This window comes from Sinocyclocheilus rhinocerous, unplaced genomic scaffold (assembly GCF_001515625.1).
Source record: "Sinocyclocheilus rhinocerous isolate Xijiao unplaced genomic scaffold, SAMN03320098_v1.1 scaffold2694, whole genome shotgun sequence".
Classification (NCBI taxonomy): domain Eukaryota; kingdom Metazoa; phylum Chordata; class Actinopteri; order Cypriniformes; family Cyprinidae; genus Sinocyclocheilus; species Sinocyclocheilus rhinocerous.
In genome coordinates, this window is record NW_015635026.1 from 43,146 (window position 1) to 50,969 (window position 7,824).

Here is a 7,824-nt window from a genome sequence, read left to right on the forward strand (position 1 = left end):
TTGATTTTAGCTCAGTATTTGGCTCAGGGTTTGTGGCAGTGCTGTTTTGTGACATTCCTGTTTACTTTCCTCATCCTTTCCGGTTAAAGCCATATGAGCGAAACCACAGCAACATCTGACTCAGATTCTAGAGATAACAGTGTTTAATTCATAAAAAACGTGTCACATTTCAGCCCAAAATACAAAGAGAAAAACAGGAAATTATATTTAGCATATTTTAGGATTTAAAGATTTTCTGGTAACACTTTAGATAAGTGCACATACATTCACTATTACCGTAACTTACAATTTTCTATCAATAAACTCCTGATTTGCTGCTTATTGCTAGTAAGGTAGTTGTTGTAGTTATGTTTAGGTATTGGGTCGGGATAAGGGATCTATGCATTTTTATGTACTTTATAAGTACTAATAAACAGCCAATATGCTAGTAGCTTGCTAATAAGCAACTAATTATAATGAATAGTGTTCCCAGAAAAAAAGAAAAAAAAAATTCTTCCACAGTTATTTTTATAATAATTGAAGATTGAATGTTTGTTAAATAATTGACATTATTCATAATATTTATGGTAATTACATTCTCATTACCATAATACAGTAATGTTTTACATTATTACTGTAAAAAATTACTGCAATACATTAACTTTTTTAATCAGGATAAATTAAAGGCAGTGCAACAAATAACCCCATGATGTATAAATACTTAACAAACAAACAAATAAATAAATACATACATAATTGGGTCACTTTATTTTAAGGTCCAACTCGCTATTAACAAACCATTAACTATGACTTTTGCCTCAATAAACTCCTAATTGGCTGCTTATTAATAGTTAGTAAGGTAGTTGGTAATTTTAGGTATTGGATAGGATTAGGGATGTAGAATATGCTCATGTAGAATATGTGCTTTATAAACACCAATAAACAGCTAATATGTTAATAATAGGCATGCTAATGAGCAACTAGTTAATAGTGAGAATTGGTCCCTAAGTGTTAACATCGTACGGAGAGAGAAAGAGAAAGAAATACAAAACAAGTAGCAGGACTTGTCCAAAAATCAAAACAAGGAAGAACTTGTCATTAAAAGGATTATTATTATTATTATTATTATTTAGGCAAAACATAAACCAACTCACCGCATTAATATAACATTGGATTATAACAGAATATTGGAGCAGCAATTTTACTGTTTTATTTATTAATTGATTTCAATTGGTTGGAAATGTATTATAAATTCCAATGATTTTGTAATTAATTCCTTCTGTTTTGGAGTCCTTATAATCTTGTTTCTGCCACGGGATAGAAAAAGTAAGTATATAAATTTACAATTGAGAAGAAAAAGTCACAATTAGCATACCGTTTTATTTTATTTTTCTGTGGCAGAAAAACTAAAACAACAGAATTGCAAAACGTAAACACTCTTTTGCGAAAGAAAGTCAGAATTCAGAGTTGATATCTTGTTTATATTTCCACGGTGGAAACAAGCTTCCATAAGTCACCTGTGTGTCTTCTTTTATGAGATGAGAAGCCTAAATGTAGCTCCACCTGCTCCTGTTGACTCATTCTGAGTGGAAACCACTTTCACACACCTTCACACATTTGTTATGCTCAAGGTCAAGGTTTGCAGATTTTTTTCTGTTTGCACACTTGCCAGGACTTCCGACTCAAACTAATGAGCTCATTTAAAAAAAGCTGTTAATAACATTTAATCACAGTTTGGTACGACAGACATGCTGTAGTCATGTAGAGTAATGGCTAACTCATACCGTTCCACTCCCTCTCATCCACCACACAACACACGTCACTACACTGAAGCAGCAGACTATGTCTGTGAGTGTTTTTTCCAAGAAATCAAAGATCAGGAAACACTGATGTTTATGGATCCCGTCCTGCTCCGAATGAAGAGGAAGTGTGTCTTACTCATTACACCACGGCTTCCACCATGCATATGTTTTTATTATAACTGCTCTCAAACGGGGTCTAGAGAGGAGTTACAGATAAGCGCCTTTTATCTTCGATTTCAGATGTGCTTTTGTCTGTTATGGTAAACAGCTCTTTTTGGGGTGTATGAAGCCTTGAATGGTGAGTAGTTGTGTGTGAATGTGTGATATACTTTTGGGAACAAAAGTAAACGTGTGTATGTATGTATGTATGTGGACCAGTGTTCCCACAAAGACACTACAACCTGAAACCAGCTTAATGAACTTACTAAATATTGAATGTTTTCTTAAAAATGCAGAAAGCTTCGTGTGAGGTTTAGGATTAGGTTAGGTTAAATATGTGTATTTGTTACTGTTAGTGATGTACTCTTAGTACCTAACAGTCTGTACAGGACATAGTCGCACAAAAGCACTATCAGGAGAATTCAGGGTAATTTAGAGGAGATCAGCCTACAGAGAAGCCTTAAAACAAGCATTTGTTATTGCAGGAAAGCTGTGCCTTCCTGTTCCAGGGTATAAACCTCTCGGGATGCTACAAACACACTTGTACAGGCTTGCTTTTGTGATCAGGTCTGAACCTAGTAAGATTTGACAAAAAAACATGAGAAACAAGATGCTTTGTAGTACATCAGTATAGTTATTAGTATTCTAAAACATCCCATGTTGCAATCAGGACTGCATGACTTTCTTTCTTTATTTCACTGAGCACAGAAGATGTTCATTCTTGTCCATACATCAAAAGGAAATGAATAGTGGGGACGTCTTCTGACACAGTTTTGATAACAAACCTAACAAACATTCAGGAATATCTCTGTGAATTGTTTACTTTAAAGACGTATCCTGGAAGTGTGGAGCTGTTGAGGTCATGCGACTTTGATTCAGCAAATCAGTCACAGTTTAATCGCATGGCTTCGTAAATCATTCACACTTGTGCTGTTCTCCGGTCACCTGCTGTGAGGTGGACCAGTCTTACGTAATGCCACACCTGTCCTCAACGAACTGCACGATCTGAGGTATCATCCAAGCAATTTCCCAAAGTTTAATAGCTATATGAGCAACAGCAATACTGATGCTTCATAGCATGCAAACAAATTCCATAAATGGAATTACACTTGTTGAATAGCTTTTATTTCTTTACATTGTCTATACTCTTTAGGTTGTATATCAGTGTGGTATAAGTTGTTTTTAGCAGTGTTTAGCACAAGCACTCAACGTCCAAAAAAGGACAAATGGGCGCCTGTTTAGCAGAGCGTCAGTAACCTTCACGGCCCGGTTGTTTGGTGTTTTAGAGCAACATTCTTTACTTTTATAACTGCATGCACAAAGCATGACAAGACTTCTTCAGTAGTAGGTGAAAATTGAAAGTGAATGATAGCGACCCTTTTTCCACAAAAACTGACTACAAAGCCAACATCCACGGAAACCACTAAAACGTTAAATTACAGACACCAGTGCTAAAATGCATAAAATATGGTCATAAAACCAAACAAATCACCTGACTTAAGTAGCCTATTATCAAACTACACTCTTAAAAATAAAGGTGCCTCAAAGGTTCTTTACAGCGATGCCATAGAAGAACCATTTTTGGTTCCACAAAGAACCATTCAGTCAAAGGTTCTTTAAAGGGTTAGTTCACCCCAAAATGAAAATTAGGCTGCGTTTTACTCACCCCTGATGCATCCTAGGTGTATATGACTTTCTTCTTTCAGACGAATCCAGTCGGAGTTATATTAAAAATTGTCTATCCCACCTCAATAGCAGCAAAAGTGTTTTGCAATACAATATGAACACAATAAGTACATTGTATTTATTTTTGATGTAAGTACATGGTAGTTACACTCTTAAAAATAAAGGTGCTTCAAAAGGTTCTTCAAGCGATGCCATAGAATAACCATTTTTGGTTCCACAAAGAACCATTCAGACAAAGGTTCTTTAAAGAACCATCTCTTTCTTACCTTTTTATAATCTGAAGAACCTTCTTTCACCACAAAGAAGCTTTTGTGAAACAGAAAGGTTCTTCAGATGTTAAAGGTTCTTTATGGAACCATTTAGACAAAAAGGTTCTTCTATGGCATCGTGAAGCACCTTTATTTTTAAGAGTGTATTGTGGGCAGTTTTGGAGAGAAGAAAGAAACCGATTCCCTCGTTCAGCATCACTAAAGCAACTAGCAGATGCTCTGATAGACAACATTCAACTGAAGACAATTCAAAAGTTGTATGAATCTGTACTAAGACGGTTGACAGCTGTAATAAAGGCAAATGGTGGTAAAACACCTTAATAAAAATATTTTGTTCAAACCCTCCAAGTCTAAAGTAGGGAATCTCCAAATTATGCACAAAATTTAACAATACATATTTACGTGTACATAAAGTTGTTTCCGTAGTATTGTGTGCAACAATTATTTGTTCGTTGTGTATTTCCTTATTGATCTTTTGAATTTTCTTCCTTGAGCAAATTCACTATTTTGAAAGCTTTTGTGTCATCTAAAAACAATATATATATATGTGACCCTGGACCACAAAACCAGTCATAAGGTTAAATTTTTCAAAATTGAGATTAATACATCTGAAAGCTGAATAAATAGGCTTTCCATTGATGTATGGTTTGTTAGGATAGATAATGCAGTCCCTTCAGTGATAAAATCTGATTCATTAATAAATTGAGATTTATTAGTTTGTAGATTCCAGGTTAATATGCTTCCTCAAGAATCAGCTCAGGGATTATAACATTTGATTATAAAAGAGCATTAGAGTCTGAACAATGTATTTCATAATAGTATCTTTGCTGTTTTATTAGATGTTTTTGGAGTCAATTCTTCTTGTTTTGAAATCCTCTCTATGCCTTCTTTTATGATCTAAACCTAAATTTAGTTCCACTTGCTCCTGTTGACACATTTTGTGTGTAAAACACTTCCTCACACGTTTCTCTCACATTGGACTGGTATCTAATCTAATATCTAATCAGATTTGTTATGCCAAGGCCAAGGTTTACACATTTATTTTTTTTGACTCTGTGTTTGCACACTTGCAACAACTCCCAGTTCAAACTCATGAGCTCATTTGTATTTCCTTCTTCTGAATTTTGAGCGAATTTACTTGTTCCCCTTGGTCCATTTATGTACATAAAAGTATAAATCCATAAAATAGCGTCTTAGTAAGACATACACCGCTTGAAAGTGTCATTTTGTGATGTTTTAATTAGGTTGAAACCCAATACTTAAAGGGATAGTTCACCCAAAAAAGGAAACTTCTGTTATCATTTACTCACTCTCAAGCTGTTCTAAATCTGTATTCTGAAGAAACCGAGTTTATTTCTTTTGCTTAACACAAAAGAAGATATTTTGAAGAATGTTAGAAACCAAACTGTTGTTGGTCCCCATTGACTTCCATAGTATGGAAAAAAAAAATACTATGATAGAACAAATAAGATTATAGAATTTTGGAATGATATGAGGGTGAATAAATAATTTTAATTTTTAGGTGAACTATCCCTTTAGATTTAAAATCGTAATCCAGGATTTTTTCTCAATCAAAATCCTGTCGTCACTGGTGTGCAATGAATCTTGGGCCAGGCTGCAAAGGATCCATCTGTAGTAGCCTTCATGACCCGGGAAATTATGTTGTCTTTGAATTGGGACATCCTTCATTGTGTCGCGGCGACACATTTTGTTCTTCAAATGCAGCCTTCAAAGGATGCAGCCTCAATTGGGACACAGCTACAGAATGCAGTTCTTTGAAGGAGTTCACCATACTCGAGCACAGCAAGCAAAATCTGTTTACCTTCTCTTCCATTCAAGGATTGTAATGGCATACAAACGTGACTATTTTACTGTAACTAGAATCACATGATAAAGTGAACGTGAACGATTGTAGAATTTGCTGACTTACAGAACAGTGTAGGGTAATATAGACATGTAAATACATGTAAATATTTTCAAAATATATACTGTTTGTTTGTGTATTTATATATACATAATAAATATACACAGAACACACATATATTATGCAAACAAAAACTTTTATTTTGGATGCGATTAATCGCGATTAATCGTTTGACAGCACTACTTTAAATATAAAGTTTTCCAGACAAGTGCAGTTATGGATTGTTCTCTTTTTCTCTGCATTATTGCGGCAGCTCTAATAGGCTAATGCACAAATCTATTTCAACATATCAGATGTTTTGTCCTGCCTTTAAGACATAACCGATTGTGTTTACATTAAGTAAGCATTTTGAGATGCAAGTGCATTTACCGCTCGCAAAGAGTCATGCACAGTCACATGCCACGAGCGCCTTCAGAATGATCACACAAAGTGCACGCGAGTATTTGAAAGCAGCCGGAAACATTTGGAAGGTAAAGCATGGAAATACTGGCGGGTGAAACCACACGTTTCTCAGCGCATATTCTGCGATCATGACACTTCATACAAGTTTATGTACTTATTTGAGGTTGTGTGTTTGTATGCAATTGGCAAAAGGCAGAATACGACTGTCTCTAGCGTGCACAAACAGAATTGATTCTGAAGTTTTCAGGTTTGATTCAGAATTGCTGAAGAGATTCATGATGCATGAGAGAATCAGGGTCTGAAATAAACCAGGGCTCGGGGGGGAAAAATGGATGAAAACACCAAAATTGACAAAATATTTTTAGTTTGAAAAAATAGGTCCCTCATAAATATAAAAAATGTCAATTTCAGGGTAAATGTATTGGTTCTTATACGTATTTGTACATGAGCGATAACATTTTTTCCTCTGTCCCAGCTGGCAGAGGCCTGGCGGGAAGTGGATGGGGTTCGTTCCCGGGCTCAAGAGCTGCAGTCTCAGGTCGAGGAGCTGCAGGAGGAAGTGGCCCTCCAGGAGAAGAGTCACAACGACTCGTCTTTACTGACAGCAAGCAAAATCTGTTTACCTTCTCTTCCATTCAAGGATTGTAATAGCATAAAAACATGACTATTTTACTGTAACTAGAACCACATGATAAAGTGAACGTGAGCGATTGTAGAATTTGCTGACTTACAGAACAGTGTAGAGTAAAAGCTATAATAATGTGTGTGTGTTTGTGTGTTTTCAGGTGGCACGGCTCACGCAGCGGGAGCAAACACTCGAGCAGCGCTTGAAGATGACTTGTCATGAGAATGAGGAACTAAAAGACACTGTGTCCACACTACACGCACGCCTGCATCTACAGGAACAACAGAGTCACACACACATACAACAGGTTAGGTCGCTCAGAGTCACAACGACTCGTCTTTACTGTCTGAGCTTGAAAACAATCTGGACGCTGCAGACTGGAGCCTGGACAAAGAACAGGTGATGCACTGTAACCTGGTAATGCCAGACTGGACCACATTCTACTTAAAATCAATGTGTTACAGAAGAAGAGACCTGTTATCTTACAGTTATTTATCTCAATTTGATCATTTGTTTTTAGCTGCACACTACACATAGAGCTATTTGAGACTTCCGATGAAAAGATACATACAGGGGTTTCAGTTAACACAACCTCTCATGTAATATGTAAGTGTTGATTTGCTTTTTGTGCAGTTAAGTTCACTTTCTCTATCCAGCCGCACTGGAGACACATTCTCACTATGTGCTAGTAAATGCAATTTTTCTTTAATCTTGATTAATCACACCTAAAATTTAAATGATGTAATTAAGTATATTAGCAGATTGAATCTCAAAAATAATTCAGAAGCAACATAAAGGTAGTATAGTAAAAATATATTAATAAATTTTTTAAATTATATTTAAATATTTGTTTAATGGCGTGTTTTTACTTAGTGCTATGAATGAAGGCAAATATCACTGATACTAATGCTGATGCTGATGCTGAAGCTTCTAAATGGATGATTAAAATCGATTTCTTGAGATAAATTTAGATGAATA